This window comes from Rhinatrema bivittatum, chromosome 4 (genome assembly GCF_901001135.1).
Source record: "Rhinatrema bivittatum chromosome 4, aRhiBiv1.1, whole genome shotgun sequence".
In the NCBI taxonomy this organism is placed as follows: Eukaryota; Metazoa; Chordata; class Amphibia; order Gymnophiona; family Rhinatrematidae; genus Rhinatrema; species Rhinatrema bivittatum.
The window spans coordinates 443,832,771-443,854,896 of NC_042618.1; the positions used below are offsets into that span (position 1 = coordinate 443,832,771).

Here is a 22,126-nt window from a genome sequence, read left to right on the forward strand (position 1 = left end):
TTGCTGTGTGCATCAGGATCTTCACAGATGCTGGGCATGCGAGGTTGGGAGAGTGGGAGGAGTGTACGGGGGGGGGGGAGGAATATCCTCGCATGGATCTGGGACAAACCCCCCACAGCAGAGACCAGGTTGACAAGTGATACGTGCCTGCTCCTGCATTACTCCCATTTCCTGCATCCTGCACACAGTTTTCCTGTCAGCTGCATATGAGAAATGCGGCTGGTAAGTGCAGCTTCAGCAACCTTACAATTGATGGAAGAAGATGGGGAATTTCCCCGTTTTCCAGGACACTGTCTTTTCCTGGGGTACTGGCAGGAGTCATACCAGAAAACTGCCAGCCTCGCTCAGAGGGGCACAGCTAGAAGATTTACCAGTATCCCTTGAAGCAGCTCGTGACTCCGTTGGAAACCAGTGTTGCATCTTGGTTCCAGTTTTGAAGAAAACAAGGAAAAGACTTTCCAAAAGAAGGACTTTTTTTTTCTCTGTTTGTGGGCCCTTTGTTGTCTATCTTTGCTTTATTCCTGGTTTTTGGAGATTTCCAGACTTAAATTCGGATGGAAGTGGACTCAGGATAGGTGTTCTGGAAGCTCTCCACCTCAGGGTCCTATATGATCCAAATAAGCAAAGACTATTTGGGGGTTCTGTGGAAGGAGAGTGCCAATGTGAGAGCTGTGTCCCGCATGGACTTTTGATTCTAAGCACAGTAACATAGTAACGATGGCAGATATCCAGTCTGCCCAGCAATTCTAATTCCAGTTGGACTTTAATATCGATCTGCCTGCTCGAGAGGGCAAGAAGATCAGAAGGCGTCCTCAACGTGCTTTAATGACTTTCCAAGAAATGTGGTTTTGGCTTAAAGAAAAAAAAAGACATAGTTTAAAAAAAATGGTGAAAAAAAATCGTAAAACACAAAAATTGTTGTTTGTTTTGTTTTTTTTGTCTCATTTGCCTTTATTGTCTATGCAAAATCTGCTTTATTTCACATTCTATTTCAGGTGACCGGTTTTATTACACTGAAAGTGGTGCCTTACAGTGACTTCATTATTCCTATACAGATACCAGTACACAGTCACATTTTAAGGTGCCATAGTTTCCCAGGCCTACTGAAATGTGTAGGAGTGTTCGATTTTCAGTGTTTTCAGGAGGCGGATTCTCTAACCCAGAGAGTCAACGGATGTTGCTGAAGAGGGAGTATGACTTTGAAATGTAGGCCATGGGATGCCTAACCTTACAGGTGCTGCAGGAAAAGCATTTTCCTGTGCTTGTAGAGTTATTATCCATGATTAAGGCTCTGAAATGTAAAGTGTATTAAATGTTCTGTGGGCATTTCAATTGCTTTGCTTTATGCAGTTCATAGGCCAACAAAATGAAGTCTATAGTAATACAATCTTGGGTCTCTTCCGTCTATAAAAAAAAATGGCACCCAGTGCTGCTACTACATTTTGGAAAGATTTTGTCACATTTGCTGAAATCTCCGTCTTCATGGGGATGGAAGTAGGAGTGTTTCTAGGTGTCCCTGCTGTGTGCATCCAAGTCTTCAGAGACGCTAGTATACGGTGTTGGGGGAGAGTGGGAGTGTATGGTGTTCCCGGTGGGAGGTGCCTTCAGTAAAGTGTGCATTTGTTGGAACTCATAAGCCCACTTGGCTCATGGGGGGGGGGTGTTTCCCCTCCCTCTCCTTCCTGGAGGGGGGATGGCTGGGACCCAAAGGTTGAGTTCCTGGGTCCAGTGTACCACGGCTGGTTTTACCGATTCTGCACCTATAAACAGGTACTGCTACAATGGGAACACAGAGAGGATACCGCCCATAAGAGTAGCCCTTGTGGAATGCGGAAGTCTAGCGAGCAGGACCTGGAGTGCAGAGGATTTCTGTGGGTTGGCCCAGGTTTGTATCGATGAGTACTTTATGATTTTTGGATTTATTTCTGTATGGATACGACTGAGGAGAGTTGCAATCTATCAAAAGAACTCCAAATTCCCTCTGGTCTCATAGAAGCTGCTAGCTCCTAAATTTAAATAATGCAGCTTTAGAATAATATATTGGAACAGCCAACTCTATTATTTTTGCTCTAGATGTGCCAATATGATGCCTCTGCAGACGTTGCTCTCCTTGAATGTACTTGGACAGCAGGTTTGTACTTTATTCTTAGCCCATGTAGAACGAAACACAGTAATGAAAAGAACATCCAAGCATTAAATAAGTAACGCTACCAGACCAATCTCAATCAGTAAATGTTACAGTGATCACGACAGGTTTACCAAACCTGTCACGCAATAAAAGGCCAATGCAATTGTGATCTTAAAAAAAATGTTATTTTGCTTAAGCACAAATATGATAAAATATGGGGTGCCTATTGGTCTTCTAAGCCATAGTTACAAAATAAGCCAGCAGATTTTCTTTTGAATTTTTGCCTGTTGAAACCTGCAAGGTTAACATTGTTCATTGACGTTACTATTGTCACATGTATATTGAGATCGTTTGGTTAGCATACTTGTATTGGAAACATGGAGCTCTGTGTATAGCAACAATATGATACATTTGTATGTCTTCTTGGGTTGTATGCTGGTAATATAATTAAAAAGTTTAATTTAAAAAAAAAGTTAAAGATGAATTGTTATCTACTGCAAAAAACCTGTTTTCCCAACATCTCTGTGCACATACTGTTTTCCTGATGTCCTAGTCCAGCAATAAGTCCAAGATGCTTTCTGTTTCAGAGATCAAATACCGTAAAGAAGAAATGTCCAGCCGGCTTGAGTAATGGGATGGGAGCTAGAAGCCATGAACTCAAATCCTCCTTCTGCCAATGCTCCTGAACGCGACCTGCCCAAGGTCACGGAATCTGCCTTTGTCTCAGCCATTCCATTCCTTGAGAGTCAAACTGGTCAGGTCATTTTGAGGCCATTCCTCCCGAATACAGCACAAAATAGATTAGCACACAACTGAGGCAGCGTGCACTTTCATGCATATTCCTGAAGACCCCACTGGTTCGTGGCCCATCCCTGTTGTAAGTTCTTTGGCAAAGGCTTTCCTGGTACCTGTATGTAATTTTATTTTGCACCGTGCCAGATAAACACTGAAATCTGAAAATTCCTCACAGTGACTCAATTGCAGCTTCCACAGCAACGGCACATGGTATAATGCTTCTCCGCGGAGGAGAGCGCACTGCTTCCACATCCTGCTGCTTACAGCTCAGTTGCAAAGAGAAAATAAGCCCAGACTACTTTGTAAATTTAGGACCTTATTTTTTAAATTGCCAGTCTTGGCAACTTTCCCATCTCAGAATTAGAAGTGAAATAGATTACATAATTGAGTAATAACCATTGCTGCTGAAGCTTGCTGTCGGCAAATAGCAGGACCTATTTTAATTTTTATTTTTTTTTACAGTTTGTGCATAACTGGTAATTATCCAGCAGTGGCATATGAACACAAGTGTTGCCAGGGCTGCCGCTACGTCCCATGCTTAGCAAGGTGAAAACTGTATGCGATTTCCTGTAATGTGAAGGCAGTACAGGGGATCGCAACCACAGGAGTCCTGGCTCCCATTCCCTGCTCCTAATTCTGATTGGGTCTTTGTGTCTGCGAAAGGGGCACTCACAACCCATGGCGGCTGAGGGGGGGGGGGGGGGGGGGAAGAAGACGAGGACAAGGAGGAAGGAAAAAAATGAAAACAGGCAGGCACCTCAAAGCAAAGATTGTCTATCTTCTCATAAAAAATGTTGACATTTTGATCCCCCCCCCCCCATCCTCAATAAAGCATTAGCCTTCGAGGTTCCTGGCTGATTGCTTTCTATGGATTTTGGTTTTGGAAGCAGGACATTTGTCTTCCTTCGGCAGGGCCTCCGCAGTGAGTTGGCAGCACTTGGGCCTTGTTTTGCCTGCAGTGGGCCAACCGAGTAAGCTTTTGTCCTTTTCTCAAAATGTTTAGGTCATGGGTAGACAACTCTGGTCCTGGAGTGCCAGAACAGGTCTGCGTTGCAGGCTGTCCATAGTGAACTTGCATGAGGTACATTTGTGTGCACTGTATGCAAATATATCTCATGCATATTCATTGTGGATGTCCGACCCCTGGTTTAGGTCAAGGATGCAGATGAAAGAATGGTTCCCCTTTTCCTTGTAAGGTTGTAGACTCCAGATCTAATCCTTATAGAGAAGGAGTTAGAGGCCCTCCTGGAAGGAGGTCTTGTTTCTGGGAGAAAGTGACAGGCAATCTGCTGCTTATCTTTTATAGAGGGAAGCAAAGAGAGCAGGAAACTCATTCTAGAAGTCAAAAAAAAATAAAATAAAAAGGAATTGTCTTGTAGTCTAGCAGGCTAACTTTCTCCAGGAATCCTCTGGAGTGAGGGTGCTGAGAGCATTTATTTATTATTTCTTATATACCACACAACAGACTCCAGATCTGGCCAGAGCGGTTCACAGATACAAAGTATTGTTATAAAAATTACAAACAATGTAACAATCATTCATAACCATAAAGAGTAAAAAAAAATTACCCCCCCCCCAAAAACAAACCCCTCATAACAAATTCAGCCACGTGACCATCATGTACCCAACATTCTTTTCCTATTTACCACCTTTCGAACCTCCTGCCTAGTAGGAACCAGTGCCAAGGCCGCTGTTACTCACCACAAGTTTTGGGTAGGCACATACCTCCTGATCTTATCTTGTAAATAGCTAGCGCCCACCCCGTGTAATGCCTTATACATCATCGTCATTAGCTTGAATTGTGCCCTCTTTTCAACTGGCAAGCTAATAACGGAATCACACTCGCCCTGCTTGGGAAGCCAAAGATTAAACGGGCTGCCATATTTTGTACCACTTGCAGGCGCTGTATGTTTTTCTTGCAATAATCAAACAAAGGGCATATCAATGCCTGAACCAGCAATCTAAAAGCTGAAACATCTAATAACAAACGTAACCTCCCCAACTGTCTAAGTCTAAAACAGACCTTTTGGACCACCATAGAAACATGGAGGTCCATACTAAAAATCCCATCTAACACAGACCCCTAATTTCCTCACCTTTTGATTTTTTTTCAATAAACGTGCCCCCTATATTCAGACACAATGGTTCTCTTGGGTTGTCCACTCCCCCCACATGCATTCATTGTGTTTTCTCCACATTCACCAACAGTCTCTGAGATTCAAACCAACCTAATACCCTCCTCAACCCATCATTTATCCTCTGGTATGGCCCATTCTTAGTGCAGAGAGGACTGTTCTCTAGAGGATCCCTGGATGAGAAAGTTGGAGAAGCTTGAGAAAGAATATCCAGGAGGATTTTGATTATCTGCAAACAAACTCAGGAGTCCAAGCAACAAGCTGAGGGAGTCATAGTGCTATCCAGGTAACTCATTAAATGCAACAGCATTTATTTTATTTTATTTAGGATTTGTATATGCCGACATTCGTGGGAAACATCATGCCGTTGCCGGCTTACATCAAACAACGATAACGGTAAACGAAAAGGTTACATAGAACGGGGCAGGGGCCTCAGGGAAGCTCGGAAAAGATAGGCTTTACAAAGGTATAACATATATACAGCAATAACAATAACGAGTTAACTACAAATGCAATGTTAATGGGATACGAGAGTTAAATGGAGCGTGGCAGGTGACTTTGCAAGGTTAAGGGCTTACACAATCTATGATAGACACGGCAGGGTAACAGTGAAGAGTTATGTAGTAAAGCCATGTTAACAGGAAAAGGTAATCACTTTTATGGGAAACTTGCATTTATGGGAAACTTGAACTAGGAATTCCTACCTACATAAAGGTCTGCATTCTTTAAAAATCTTTTGCAAACAGATTTTGTTTAATCCAAGATCAAGCATGCATGGGTCCACAATTTAGTACCTACCATACCCTAACTGAAAGTCCTTGGGATCATAGGGACTTGCTGGTGTCTTGATTTGTATGAGGAACTTTGAATTACAAATTGTCCACCAGTAGGGCTTAGGAGCCCTGGCTTCCCCCACCCCCTACAGAAAGAACCCTGCTGGTCTAACTCCATGACCCCAGAAATTTGCAGGCTACCTTTCATCTGTAACTACCCCCTCCCGCCTAAAATCTCAATGCATAATTTTTCCACCCCTCTCAATTTTGCAGAAGGGAGGTTGAAAGTATGCAGTCCTGTGAAGAAACCAAGTGCCCTGGCTGCTCAGAAGAGTACTGGCACCCAGGGGTGGATTGCCCTATTGGGGGATCGGGCATCCCCTGGTGGGCCGGTCGCTCCAGTCACGTGGTCTGCCGAGCGCGGCTGTGACAGAGCCGCGCTCGGCAGACCACGTGGTATCTCCTGGGCGGCGAATCCCCGGGCCGGTCGTCATCGGGAATCCGCCCTTGCTAGCACCTAAATGTGAGTGGGCTTGAATACACGATTGCAGATAGTCTGAGGTCAGTCCCGTGGGGCTATCAGTCGGCCACAGAAAGGAATTCTTTGCATTGCACCTAGAAATGAAATCCAACTTCCCCCGTGCTCTGCTTCAGGCTTGTTTCATTAACTGAAAGGTATCAAGAGACTGAACCACTCCTGGTTTAAAATACTTCGGGTTTTTGAGCATTTTGGAAATCTGTAGTCTTGCATTTTGCCATGGCAACAGCAGATGCTTTTGTATCTTACATGCGATGGTTTCACATAGCTTAAGGCGCTCTGATGTGATTTCTTCTTGCCTTCCTGGGCATTTTGCATTGAATTACCAGTCTTTACCCCATGTGGATTTCATACTTCCCCTTCCCAACTCTCTCTCTCTCTCTCTTTGGTTCCTATGCCTCCAGCTATCACCTTAGTCAATTTATGTACTGCATACATTGCAACAACCTCCATGCTCTAGTTCAGCTGCACAGTGATAAACAGTCAGCCACATTCTCAATACGTTCATTTCTGTCCTTTCATCTTATTGATCTCAGGCATGACTCATGAGGTGAGCTCAGCCATAAGGGATGATTTACCTTCCCGTGGTTCAGGCAGAAGAAAAAAGCATTCAATAAAAAAGGACCTTGAGCACCATGCCAGCACTATGGGTCCGACTCAGCAAAATGAAAAGCAAGCAGGCGACAAGTGCCTCCAACCTCTGCTATAAATCCAGTTAAGTGCTGTTGGATGGCTGCATGCATAGGCAGGTCAGGAGTCCTTGCCATCAGTTATTTTGGTTGGGGGCGGAAAGTTAAAGGCTGGCTTCTGTTTTCTTGAGCTGGAGACATTATTTCCCTATGGTGCTTCCTTCTCTTCTTCCAGGCCGTGACACCGTTTTGCTGGAAGGTTACCTTCTTTCTCCCAGGTTGGGCCCCTATCATATGCGCCTGAAAGGTTACCTTCGATTCTCCTGAACTTTACCAGTATTTTGCGGTAGGACTTCGAGTTGGTGGCCTTTTATTCTATAGGGTTGCAAGCTTTCCTCCTGTGACAAGACCCAGGACACTCTCGTCCTCGAGTGCAATTATCACTACTTCAGCCTCTTTCTTCTCCTAGAGCTACCACCTTCCCAAAATACTGCCACTTGTTAATATTCTCTCTTTAGGGTTGTTATCCACGCCCATTCTTAAGACAGAAAGCCTTCTTCCACTGTTTACACTGTACTACTCTTACTACTACTCTCTTACTTCTCTGCCTTTCCCCCTTTTTCTCCCTGGGACTGACAGCTGGTGTCCTTTACATTACCCAGGGTCCCTAGCAGACGTTCGCATATATTCATTTTATTTATTTATTTATTTTTAATTTTTATATACCGATGTTCCTGTTTAGAATACATATCGCACCGGTTTACAGAGAACTGAATTGTCGCCCCAGGGGCGGATACGTTGGAACAAGGTTGATACGAACTTAGGTTGATTTTGTCTGATTGTTGATGCATGTATGAGGAAATAGGCATCAGTTCATTTATGGAAATCATCTTAAGGTTTAGCACATTACATCTCAGTTCATCCTATGTCCTGCACAACATGAATAGGCAGCATCTCAAAAAATGCTTCTACTAGCACAATTTAGTACATTTTCATAAGAACATAAGAAAATGCCATACGGGTCAGACCAAGGGTCCATCAAGCCCAGCATCCTGTTTCCAACAGTGGCCAATCCAGGCCATAAGAACCTGGCAAGTATCAAAACTAAGTCTATTCCATGTAACCATTGCTAATGGCAGTGGCTATTCTCTAAGTGAATTAATAGCAGGTAATGGACTTCTCCTCCAAGAACTAATCCAATCCTTTTTTAAACACAGCTATACTAACTGCACTAACCACATCCTCTGGCAACAAATTCCAGAGTTTAATTGTGCGTTGAGTAAAAAAGAACTTTCTCCGATTAGTTTTAAATGTGCCCCATGCTAACTTCTTGGAATGCCCCCTAGTCTTTCTACTATCCAAAAGAGTAAATAACCGATTCAAAGGGGTTACGTGCCGAACATTAGCATAGAAGCGCGTACATGGCCTGGATTCATGTTAAACATCAAAAGTATGCATGTATTTTTGGTTTCATGCGCACTTTTACCTGCACAAAAAAGGAGTGATTTAAGGGCATTCTGGGGCGTGGCCAGGAGGTACGCATGGAAATTACTATTTTATAAGAGATTAACATAAATACATTAGGAAACATATTTGCGCAATTTCACACCTGCTAATTATCTAGCACAATTGATATCAGGCTCGTCTATTGTCTTCTGTTTTTGGGTGGGAGGTCTGAGTGTACTGGGGGAGTTCAGGGTGAAGTACCAGGAGCGTCTTGGTGAACTGGAGATGGACTGGATGAACTGGCAAAGGTATTGGCAAAATGGTGATTTCAAGTGTGTGCGCAAATTTTCAAGTTGTGCTTAAATCAGGGGTTTGCTCATATGTTATATTTTTTCACGCGTAAGATATACGCTCATAGCTTTACAACATAGGTAGGAAAAAGTAGACACCTTCAAAGCTTTGCAAATATTCACATGTACTTCAATATATGCATGTACCTTCAGAGCTGAACTATGCAGCATTTTATAAAACTGTGCAGCAACACGTTGCACAGATTATAAAATACTAGGATAAATCTCCGTCCATCCACTTACGTGCACAAATCCATGAACGCAAATAGGTTTGGAACGTATCTTCAATGGGTCTCAGTCTAGAGACAGAGAGGGTAGATGGGAATGATCCTCGGGGGTGGGGATGAGTGGGGCAGACACGTCACTAAGAGGTGTGGAATGCACCAGCACTGCAAAAAGCAGACCATTGCTGCCAGGGATGGTTTTATAATGAGGCAGGGTGAGGCGGCCACCTCAGGCGGCAAAAGTTTGGGGCGGCAAAAAGTGCCCCCTAAATGCCTGGTGACCGCCTCACCTTGCTTCCAATAGGGCGCTAAAATTGTTAGAAAATGAGAAGCTGCAGGCTGCATGCCGCTGTTGGAGCCCAAGCCGGTGAGGCCAAAAAAAGAAGAGAAGCTGCAGGCCACCTTCAGAGCCCAAGCCGGCAGCGGCCAAAAAAGAAAATGAAAAGCTGCCGGCTGTGGGCCACCATCAGAGCCCAACCTGGCAGCGGCCAAAGAAGAAAATGAGAAGCTGTGGGCTGCCGTTAGAGCCCAAACGGGTGGCAGCCAAAAAAGAAAATGAGAAGCTGTGGGCCGCGGGCCGCCATTGGAGCCCAGGCTGGCAGCAGCCAAAGAAGAAAATGAGAGGCTGCTGGCCACCGTCGGAGCCCAGGTCGGTGGCGCCAAAGAATAAACAGAGAGGCCGGCAATGCCTGAATAAAAAACGAGGCTGTGTGTGTATGTGAGGAGGAAACCTCTTGTGAGTATGTGAGAGTGAGAAGGAACTTGCTTGTGTGTGTGTGTGTGTGTGTGTGTGTGAACATGTGTGTGAGAGCGAGCGGAAGCCTGCTTGTATGTGAGAGAGAGAAGGAGCCTGCTTGTGCATGTGTGTGTGTGTGTGAAAGAGAGAAGGAGCCTGCTTCTGTGTCAGAGAGAGTGGGAGTGAGAAGAAACCTGCTTGTGGGTGAAAGAGAGAGATAGAGGGAGTTTGTTTATGTATGTGTGTGAGGAAGGTGAAAGCTTTTACATCTTCTTTCTCCTGCTAATCCACGACAATCTTAGGATGATTGGAAATCAAACATTCTCAGGTATGGAGAGCATGAGATATTTTTTTATCCTTACTAATTTTAATTATTGGGTATTATTTGATGTGTCTCCCAAACAAAACAATTTCAAAACATTACATTTTCTTTTAATTTGAGTTTTTATTTATTTGATATTTTATTCATCAGTTGCTTTTAAATATTTATTACTTTTTAAAGTATGGTTTTACTATTACATTTTATTTTTTGATGTTTTATGAGGAATAGTAATGTTTCTGTTTTTTGTATACGGTGCCTAGCTTGTTGCTGTTTCCAGTTCAGTTTTTGTCTGCAAATTTCTGTTTATACTTTATGATCTCTTTTTATTCTGTATTTGGTGAGGATCTGTCTGTGTTCTGCCCGTCTCAGACAGAGGTGAAGTATTCTGTTATGGTGTTGCTGTGGAGAGATCTATATCAGCTTGCCTTGTTCTGTTTTCTTAATAGGAATTGTATTGATATTTTAGGGCTTGCAATGTTGTCTTTTCTTAAGTACGGTTGCTACTGTTTGAGTGTTGGCAGTTAATACTGTTTTTGTATGGGAGGTTTACAATATTGTAATTTATTTTACTCATGGCTTTCTGAGGGCTAAGCTCACACTCACTATGCATTAAAATAGGCCTAATACCATATAAGTTCCAAGTGTCTTTTTTTAAATTTTTTGCAGGGTTTTCTGGTTTGCACTACAGCAATGCATGCACATATAATGTACATGTTGTAATATTTTTACTTCAGAAGATTGTACTTTGTCGTTTTTTCATGTTAAATTGTATTAGAAATGCATAATGTGTGTGTGTGTGTGTGTGTACGGTGGGGCTGGGGATTACAAGGCTGTAAGCTTTGCCTAGGCTGTCTAATACTCTGGCACCAGTCCTGGCTGCCCTAGCTCCACATTGTGGGAGAGCAGAATTTGATATGGAGCTATTTTGTCATGATCCAGGCTCTCCTCAGTCTTGGCTGCAGCAGTGATGCTTATAGTGTTGGCTTAATTTTCTTTTTCTTAAGCCCTGGAGAAAGCAGCGGAATGGAACACTTCTAGTCCTCACTTCCCCAGGAGCAGGTAGGCAGAGCAAAGTCTAGGGAACCCTATAAGCAGCAGACTGTAGCACTCAATCAGTGAGAATGCGCTGGAGAGGGGAAGGCCCTGAGAAGGGGAGCAAACTACTGTCAGAAAGGGAGAGGGTGAGCAACGTTAGTGAGACTTCTGTCTGAAGTGGCTGGGCCGAGCTTTGAGGGGCAGCTGGCTGTGGAAATGGTGAGTCTTCTGGAGAGTGAGGGTGCCAAGAAGGGGTGAGAATAGGAAAAGGAGAGAGCTGTAATAAGCATCAACTTTTACATAACGATGCAGCAATGCTGGGGCAGTCCCTGAGCACAAGAGAAGCAGCAGCACCACAGCAAATGCGTGTGCCTGAGTCCCTGGCTGGCAGTGTGGTTGTCTCATTACTTGGCAACTGGTTCAAGAGCTGATTGGTTGGCAAAAGACTTCAACATCAGACCAGGAATCCAGGATATATAAGAGATGCAACCAAACGTAGAGAGGCCAATCGATTGCATGGATGGAAGGGGCTCTGCAGCTCAGTTTGCTCATCCCTGGTCTAGTATGACCTCTATTTAGTTTGTTAGGAAAAATATGAAATTTTATTTGGAGATTTTTTGTTTGTCTCAGTTCTGCCAGCCTCCAAGTGTTCCTTTCAATGACTAGCTTGGTGTGCTTTTGGGAGCTGTTGAAGCACATGCTCCATAGAAAGTGCACGAGTGAGTCACAGATATCCCGTGGGCCAGTTTTGAAAAAAATCTCCCGGGCTGATATTTGCCCGCAATCCGCCCCTTCGTGGAAGAAGAGTCCTCAGGGTTGCCGGTGGCTCCCATTCCGCCAGCGGCTGAAGACCAGAAGAGGCCGCCAGCAGCTGAAGACTGAATGAGACCATGGGGCCGGAAGCTGCTGCTGGTGGCTCAGAATCGAAAGAGGCTGCGGGGTCCGGATGATTGAATGAGAGCACGGGACCGCCAGCGGCTCAGTGTCGGAAGAGACCGCCGGTGGCTGAAGATTGGATGAGGCTCATGGGGATACCTGGGAACTCTCCGGATTTGGCCTGGAGACTCCGGAATTCTGCCGAAATTGCCGGGTCTCCGGGCCAACATCCGAAACCTCCAGGTGTGCCTTCCTGTAGAAACAGGCCCAGGAAAACGACTGCAGGAGCCACGCGGACAGGAAGTAGGAGGCTCTCAACCCCGCGCGCGGACAGGAAGTAGGAGGCATGCCGGCCCCACATGGGCAGGAAGTAGGAGTCAAGTCAGCCCCGTACTGAGATTGCTCAGCATCTCTGAGGCCATGGGGTGAGCCGTGGTTCAACCAATTAGCCCTCTATGGTGTCCAAAGAAATGGCCTTGTAGCAGGGCTGCCACGGACCAGGCTGGGGGCCCGATTAGTGTGTGTGCAAAAGAGAATGCTTGTGTGTGAGAGGCTCATGTATGGGTGTGTCTGGGAGAGGGGGGCGCCATCTCGTCCCTTGCCTCAGGCAGCAGATTGCCTTGAGCTGCCCCTGATTGCTGCTACCTCCTCCCTGCCCACCCAACCCTCGAAGCAGAGTAGAGTGGGAACCGAGCAGGGGTTGTCTGCCTCTACCTCCCCACCCAGTGAATGAGAGAGAAGCTGGGGGTGACTAGGGCTGTCTGCATCCTCGCTCTTCCCCTTCCCCCAACAAAAGCAGATAGGAGTCAGAGCTGAATGGGGGTCACATGCTTCTACTTTCATAGTAGAGAGGAACCAGCAAGGAGCGTAAGCACCTACCCTACTGCTGAAAGAGACAGCGGAATGAAATGTGAACAGGTAAAAAAAAAAAAATTAAATTATATTTACCTGGGCTGCTGCAGAAGCAGGGCTAGGCAGAGACAGCATGCTGTTCTTTTGTTTCTGTGCTGTCTCTCCCTTGGTGTATCAGCTGTAAAAGAAAATTTGAAAAGTGTTTGCAATTTCTAATTGCTGTCTAATTGCCTCTGATTAACAAAAGATTTTGAAGTATTATTCCAAAGGTACATGCTAGAGAACCTGAATTCTTGTATTGTTTACTACAAGATTACTTCTAATCCTTTTCTTTTTGGTAAAAATAAACTGGTCAAACTTGTTCATCAGCAATTGTTTATTTCCAAGGTACTCCAGGTAACATCCTCCCTCAGGACGGTTATCCTAACTTTCTCCCTGCTTCCCCTCCCTAATTCTGGGAGACTCTGCGGGGTGTTCCTGGACCCCAATTGTGTGTAGGAGACCCGGTAGGGAAAGGGGGCAATCGAACAATACACCCTGTGAGGTTCCATCTAGAGGCCTCGCAACACAGCAACCTTTGACACCCCCACAAGCCTCAGCCATGACAGTGGGAGAAGGTCTCTGCCACAGGGGGGCTGTTTAGGCACCTACCCCCCGCTATCAAAGCTGCCTGCACCATTGCTGCCAGAAGAGAGGAGCCACACACACACAACAGAAGCCAAAGAGGATTTCTGCATTTTATATATGTTGTATTCCTTTCAGTGGGTAAGATTAAGTAGGGTAAGTAAAATAATGTAATTATTACATTTTGCAAAACATAAGGTGGGGGAGGGGGCACGTGAAGCTATTTGGAGGCTTGACGTGGTAAAGTTTGAGAATCACTGACTGAAGGGCACTATCTTGTAACTCCAGTAAATAGGTTCCAAGGTGGTCACCGGACCCAGATGTCCCCCCAAGGCAGAGTCGGCAGCTGCCCACGGGTGCCGTGGTGACTGGGGCGCCACTTCTTTCCCGCCGAGCATCACTCAGCCCCAGAGGTGGCATCCGGGTGGACCCCCAGCCCCCTTAGAGGTGCGGGTGCCCTCTAGGCCTTGGGGGACCATTGCTGCAAAGACGAGGCAAAAGCCCGGAATCCCAACGCGGGTTCCGTCTGAGCTGGAAGAAAACGGAGAAAAGAAGAAGAAGAAGAAGAAGAAAAAAAAAAGGAACGAGACAAAAGCCTTAACTTGTTTGTGATAACAATACCAGTCACTCATCTGTTTTGAATGAAACATTAAATCAAGGTCATAGGAAAGCCTGTGGAACCTTTCTGGGGCCATTAATCATCGCCCTCGCCTAATGAAAAAAAAAAAAAAGGGGGGGGGGGGTTTACAATTCCTTCTCTCTCCTACTGTAAAATTGGTTATAACGTGCTATAGCCATATAACAAAAGAAGAAGACGCCGAGGGGGGGGATGAGTCACCCTGTTGCCTATCCGCCGCCGCTCAAGGACTCTCGCCTTTGCTGAGCGGCGTGAAATCTTTGCTGCCCTCCCAATCAGAAACCTGCGCCTGGCTGCAATTATTATTATTTTTATTTTAAGACAGAGGAGAACGATTAACACATCAGGCAATGAATGATTCAGGAGTCTCGGGGATGCACGCTCAGGACTCGGCCCCGCCACCCAGCTGAACAAAAAACCAAAGGGATTTGACTGAAACCGGCGTGCCCGATCAAGAAATCAAATTATTACTCAGCAGTTTGTTTTTCTAAATTAAAAAAAAAAAGAATGTTGAGGATCTGTGTCTTGACAATTGTCTCAGACATGAAAGAACTGCCTCGGAGATGGAACTCGGCCCTGAAAGTACTTTTTTTTTTTTTTTATTCTTATAAAGCTATTGGAATGTAATTAACTGTCCTGGCAAAAACAAATTAGGAATGATTTATAACTATAAAGAGATCTTCTGCTTAACAAAACTGTACAGTCCTCGCCATCTCCCTCCATTGAATGAAATTAGCATGAGAGTTATTTCATTTTTCACTGTTTGATCTGAACAGTGGAGTACATTACACAGCTGTAAATTTAACCTATCCCATTTGGCATGTGATAGCAAAAGCAGTGAACTCAGCCTCTAATGGAAAGAACAAGTATACAGGGATTGATAATTCACCCTTTCAAACAGTACTGGGAATAGGGGACGCTCCATGAAAGCAACTGGTAGTAGAGCCGAAACAAAAGTTAAAACAGTATCTTTTTCAATCAATGCACAAATTATCAGAGGATGTGGTCAAGGTCCATAGCAGAGCAGGATTTAAAAAAACTGTTTTTTTGACTAGTTTCTGGCGGACAAGTCTGTTAACAACTCGTAGCCATTTAGGTGCGGGGAATGCATCCTGAGAACCACAGTCAGTAGGGCATTCGCTGGTCAAAACAATGCATCCCCCCCCACCACACACACACACACACTTTTGGGCTCATGTATTCGTAGACTGACTCAAAAGGGCAGCGTGGTGCCTCCCTGGCTTGGTGCCCTGGGCAGTCACTTTGCTTGCCCACCCTTCCAACAGTCCTGACTGACAAAGACAGGATGCTGGGCTCAATGAACCATTACTTTAAGCCAGTAATGGCATTTCATACGTTAAGTTATAAGAGAATTCAAAAGATTCATCTCAAAAGTGGGTCCTGCTATCTATTGCAAAGATATGTAGGTTTAAGGTGCAAATCCAATAACATCCCAAATTAGGAATAATAGGGACTCAACAAGGTTGCAGGGTTGTTTCTGATCTTTCATGGATATTCAGCCACTCATTTCTCCTTCCCCTCTCTTCACATCCTCTGCATGGGAAATGAATAAGTATTACTAACCTGTAATCAGTTTCCTATATGATTCAGCATTTGCTAGCAGGAGAAAGGGAGTAGTAACCCAAAGAAACTGTTGCACAGTACTTAATCTAGTAGTTGTGTTCAGCTCTTAGAAATCCTCTATATAAGAGTCTCTCAGGCTATCGTCTATAAAGAGGAACCACTGCATATCCTCCTCTCATCCCCTCACAAAAAATACAAGGCAAAACTACCTAAGGAAAACTCAGAATTAGAAGTAAGCAATTTCTTGTGACCTAAGAACATAAAAACATGCCATACTGGGTCAGACCAAGGGTCCATCAAGCCCAGCATCCTGTTTCCAACAGTGGCCAATCCAGGCCATAAGAACCTGACAAGTACCCAAACACTAAGAAGATCCCATGCTACTGATGCAATTAATAGCAGTGGCTATTCTCCATGTTACTGTTCCTAATGGCAGTAGCTATTCTCTAGATGAACTTAATAGCAGGTAATGGACTTTTCTTCTAAGAACTTATCCAATCCTTTTTTAAACACAGCTATTCTAACTGCACTAACCACATCCTCTGGCAACAAATTCCAGAGTTTAATTGTGCGTTGAGTGAAAAAGAACTTTCTCCAATTATTAAATGTGCCACATGCTAACTTCATGGCGTGCCCCCTAGTCTTTCTATTATCTGAAAGAGTAAATAACTGATTCACATCTACCTGTTCTAGATCTCTCATGATTTTAAACACCTCTATCATATCCCCCCTCAGCCGTCTCTTCTCCAAGCTGAAAAGTCCTAACCTCTTTAGTCTTTCCTCATAGGGGAGCTATTCCATTCCCCTTATCATTTTGGTCGCCCTGTGGGACATATCTGCTCTTACACAAAATATAATAACATGAAGTGAGAAAGTTGTACAAACCAATTTTAAGAAAACCTAGACAGAAAGGTTAGTTTAGGAAGAAGCAAGAATAGAGGGAAGAAGGAGAAGGAGGCAGCCATTTTGGGGGTGAGATAGTAGAAACATGAGACTGTGGGTCAAACCAGTGGATATTTCAAGGGGGAAAATTATGTCTACTGGATTACATAAGAGAACAAAATAGGTACTGTGCTGTGTGAACAAAGCTGTAATCCCCGCTCATGTTTCTGGTTCCATTGAAAAAGCATTTAACCTTTGTTCTCATGGTTTATGCAGTGCCACCATTAAAACCTCAGGATAGAATTACAGCCTTGTAAATGTAAGTTACGTGCTGTATCGTTTTTATTCTTTACGTAGTTTCCATTTGAACAAAAGGCTCTTAGGGCTCCCTGTCTTTGCCCATAGACTCAAAGGCCTATCCTTTGACTTTAAGTCCTATTCTTTTAAAAAGTAGACATAAAAGAAAAAGTTGACTCAAGTTTGAAACTTAGGAGCAGTGAGACCACTGACAAGACCTTGGCGTCATTGCCATCAGGAAGTAATACTGCTGTGTCCTCAACAATTAGGGATTCTGTGTGGTGTTTTACCCCATGGCATGTAGTTCTTCTTTTCTCAGGGAATCAACAGGAAAATTAGAAGTACACGTCCTTGCAAGCCATAGGGTAAAACCAGGATAGGTTCAACATGTCCTGAAAAAAAAAATTGGAACCAGTTTTCAAGTCTATCGGTAATCACATTCCATGCTGGTAGACCTTTGACAACTCGGGGCTGTGCAAGTTTAATTATTAGGGCACGAATTTTACTATTTATACTTCTGATGAGGTACTGAATACATCATTGTCTTTTGAAAACTAGAACCGTATGCAAGAGACTTCAGAACAAGGCAAAGTTGTTGTTTGGGGCTTTATTTTTATTTTTTTTTAACTACCTGCGTACTGCTGTTATGGAAAATTTTGAGAAACCATATAACTCAGGAATTCCTGCACTGGGACTCCAAAACAGAAGCCCCAAACACCAAGCAGAGTTAAGAGTGGGGCAGCTGGAAAGTGGTGCAAGCTCCAGGTGTCCTTGAGTGCAACATATGTCAACATATGTAATGTAGAAATCCTCTTTGGCTTCTGTTGTGTGTGGCTCCTCTCTTCTGGCAGCAATGGTGCAGGCAGCTTTGATAGCGGGGGTAGGTGCCTAAACAGCCCCCCTGTGGCAGAGACCCACTGTCATGGCTGAGGCTGGTGGGGGTGTCAAAGGTTGCTGTGTTGCGAGGGTCCTCATTCCTAATCACTCAGTTATGTATTTTGCCTTACTCAAGTCAGGTACTGGGTTTGCTTTTCTCCAACATGGTACTTTTGGGAAAAGACTTTACTTGAAAATCGCTATTTTGTTTTCTTACATAGTAACATAATAAATGACATCAGAAAAAGACCATCTGGTCCATGTACTCTGCCCAGTTATTCCATCCACACTGTTAAGGATACTTCCCAGTGGTTGGGCACAGAGTGTGACCACCTGCAAGATTTCTCCCTATCCAGGACCCTCCTTTGCACTCCACTATCTTCAGTAGAAGAGCGCACAAAATCCCCTTACAGTTCTCTCCAGCACCCATCTATCCGCTGCCTAACCACTAAGCTCTGCAATAATCTAAATAGCCAGCAATACCAGCATAGCCATTGTCCAAAAATCTGGCCCTCCCAGATTCCCTACATAGCCTGCCAGATAGACCCAGCTACGCGAGTGCCTGCATTTCCGCTGGGACTTCCAGTTATTGCAGAACTTGCAGCCTGCCAGACAGAGCCAGCTGCTAGTTTGTTTCTATCATCACTGCCTGATTTAAATAACTATCATTGTCTACAAGCCTGCTAGGTTCCCTGCACGGCATGCAAGACAGACCAGACACGTGAATGCCTGAATTTTCCCTAGGACTTCCAGTTATTAGTACAGAACTTGCCGCCTGCCAAACGGACCCAGCTACTTGTGAATTCTACCAGCGCACCCTGCTAGACATACTCCATCAAGCAGTTGCCTGCGATTCTGCTAGGACTTTCAACATTTCACATTAACCACTTTTGCCATTTATTCTGGCAGCCCCCAACCCTCTTTGCTTGAAATCAGGCGAGTAGGATGCTATGAACACTCAAACGTGCGCTGCTAGATTGTGCTTTCACTTTTAGCAAACTGGAGGATCCTCCTTAAATCTCTGTTAGTGTTTTAGCTCCATCCTGGGAGGGCATTCCTTGCTTCCACCAATCTTCCCATGCAAAAATATTTCCTGACATGGCTCCTCAGTCTTCCCTCTCCGAGCTTCATATCATGACCCCCTTGTTCTAGACCTTCCTTTCCCCTGAAACAGGTTTGTTTCTTGTGCAACCTTGGTACCTTTTCAGGTATTTCAATGTCTTTGCATGGACTCCAGAACAAAAGCCCCAAACACCAAGCAGAGTTAAGAGCGGGGCAGTTGGAAAGTGGTGCAGGCTCCAGGTGCCCTTGAGCTCTGAAGGGTCCTCATAAGAACATAAGAACATGCCATACTGGGTCAGACCAAGGGACCATCAAGCCCAGCATCCTGTTTCCAACAGTGACCAATCCAGGCCATAAGAACCTGGCAAGTACCCAAAAACTAAGTCTATTCCATGTTACTGTTGCTAGTAATAGCAATGGCTATTTTCAAAGTCAACTTAATTAATAGCAGGTAATGGACTTCTCCTCCAAGAACTTATCCAATCCTTTTTTAAACAAAGCTATACTAACTGCACTAACCACATCCTCTGGCAACAAATTGCAGAGTTTAATTGTGCGTTGAGTGAAAAAGAACTTTCTCCGATTAGTTTTAAATGTGCCACATGCTAACTTCATGGAGTGCCCCCTAGTCTTTCTATTATCCGAAAGAGTAAATAACTGATTCACATCTACCCGTTCTAGATCTCTCATAATTTTAAACACCTCTATCATAACCCCCCTCAGCCATCTCAGCTTTTCAAATATTTAACATTTCTAATCACTCAGTTACGTATTTTGCCTTACTCAAGTCAGGTACTGGGTTTGCTTTTCTCCAACATGGCACCTTTGGGAAAAGTCTTTACTTGAAAATCACTATTTTGCTTTCTTACATAGTAACATAATAAATGACATCAGAAAAAGACCATCTGGCCCATGGAAGTCCCAGCGGAAATGCAGGCACTCACATAGCTGATTTTGCTTGAAATCATTAAGACAATATTGGGGGCCATCCATAAATTACATCATGCTCCAGTGCGGGGAAGGGGGTTACCACTTTTGTGACAAGGGGGTTTAGAGATTTGTGATGAAGTGTGACGCTTGATTTCATGCCAAAATAGTGTGACATCATTTATGGACAGCCCCTTGGTGTAGACTATAAGTTTGAGGAAAACTTATTCTGACCAAAGACATCAACTGATTTTTTTACAATAGAGTAAGAAACTCAAAATTATTTTGTCTTGTTTTTTTTAAAGTGGCAATACATATTTCATTCAAAATATCACTATGTCGGGCTTTAAATCTCTCTCTAGTTCCTGAGTCTCATTTTGTTTGTCCCTAGTTATTGCTTATATTTGTAAGAGTTGTTTGGAATACAAAGCATGCACCTTTCAGTTTGGCTGATACCCAGTGCTATGACACAATGGCAGCATGAGAGAGACCTGGCTTCAATAGCCAGACCCAACTTTTGCTCCTTGGCCAGACAGGGCCTGGGGATGCCGTGGAGCCAGCAAGCACAACCCCCAAGAGACCCAGGAATTGCTTAACAGTGACACCTAACGGAAGGAACCACAGTCCATGTCCCTCAGCTAGAAGGGCTACCACTGTCTTGGCTAGTCTAGACAGCAGGTGGAATGGAATTTAAAATGGGGAAAACCCTTGGGTAGTTAAGAATGAAGACTAATAGTATCTCAGTCTCTAACTCCCCTGTTTCCCCCCTCTCTCCCCAACTCCATCACATATGTCAACAAGCAAAGGTTGGCCAGGTTGCAAATAGGATAGAAATCAAAGGAGTGAAAAGGCACTGCCTGGCTAGAAAAAAGCAATAACTACCTCATTGTTCAAATACAACGTGTTTCACTCACATTCTGGATGCATCGGGAGAGAGCTGTGACAAGTTGCAAGATGTTCGGTATCCTGTCAATTCCTTGATTTAGCAGATTTGTAGTGCTGGGGATGGCAGTAAGGAATCCTCCACCTTATTTCCATATGAAAGTGAAACAGAACTCAGCAAGGAAAGAGAATATTTACATGCTTCAGCATATTCTAACTATGAATTATCTAAAATAGGTCTGCCTGGTCCTGCTTTGCATTTTGTGGCAAGTGCGGCTCCAGATGCAGATCTTGACTTACTCAGATCCACTTGTTATGAATATAACTGTACTGGCTATGTATTCGTCTGATGTAACAAAATATGCTGCCTCAAGTCTGTAACACAAACTGCCAGTTCTAGACCAAAGAGTGGTTATGTAATAAAGTGACATTTTGCATTGTTGATTCTTTAAATTAAAAATTTTTTAATTATCTTTATTGGCTTTTCAAATATTTAACATACAAACAAATGGCTAACAAGTGCCCTAAAATTAATTTTAATCATACAGTAATGCATGGGATTGATTCAAAATACAGCTATTTCAAGAGCAAAATTGGATGTACACACTGCAGCTCGCAGCAAAGAGCTCTCAGCACTTCATAAGAAGCAGAGTAATAATAATATATACATCATTAATTGAAAAGGTAGTTCAGAATTATAAGATGGTCTGGACCAAAAAGGAAATTTAAACCATGGGTTATTTGCATTATGGTTATACTCTAGAGAGAACCTAGAGTCAGTGATGTTGACCAGTAGAAATTTATCCTGCCTTCCCTAGATAAAAGACGTAGAGGAAGGTGCAGTCGGGTCCTAATTTAGGCATAAAGGTGTCACAGGCAACTGCTTAGGGTGCCAAATTCTGTAGGCTCCACATAACCAGGCCAAACAGGACCCTTCTTCTGCTTACTTCAGGAACACCTGCCGGCATGGCTTCACAGGGGGTGCCACCATGGCACTCTGCCTGTGGGCACCAAAACCTTAAATCCGGCCCTGCGCACAATGTTAATCAAGGAGAGGTTTATGAAGATGGCCATATTGTAACTGGGAATTACCATGCTCGTTTATGGGGGCAGCACGCCCAGCTCAACCATTTTCAACAAATCTGATTAGTGTTAAATGTCGAAATGTACTACAGATGAAAAAAAGTGAAGTAGGGACTGTGAAGAAGTGCTATGCAATAATATATTGTCTGCTTTGCACTGCAGCTATAAATTCTGGGTCCCCCAAACCTGCAGTGAGTGCACTGAGCTTCTGCGGATAGTAATAGCATAGCTGTAGATTTTATATTCTGTTTTCTAGTTTGTCTGTCTGTCTTTTGTTAGGAACATAAGAACTTGAGATATGCCATGCTGAGTCAAACCAAAAAGGTCCACCAAATCCAGCTTCCCATCTCTGGCGGTGGCAGTTTAGGCCATTAGGAAGTACCCAGGGATCCAACCATTGATGCTCACTCCCAGGGTGAGCTGTGGCTTTCCC

At 44.0% G+C, this 22,126-nt stretch overlaps 1 long non-coding RNA gene across 1 annotated transcript in view; it reads right to left on the reverse strand.

The window, feature by feature from the left end:
• LOC115091351 overlaps positions 1–20,764 on the reverse strand; it is a 153,899-nt gene extending 133,135 nt beyond the window's left edge. Inside the window, exons 1-2 of the long non-coding RNA XR_003856678.1 lie at positions 20,643–20,764; positions 12,936–13,017 (exon numbers count right to left, since the gene is read on the reverse strand). This is a non-coding gene — a long non-coding RNA (uncharacterized LOC115091351). The remainder of the gene's footprint in view (positions 1–12,935; positions 13,018–20,642) is intronic.
• Between the last annotated feature and the right edge of the window lie 1,362 nt (positions 20,765–22,126).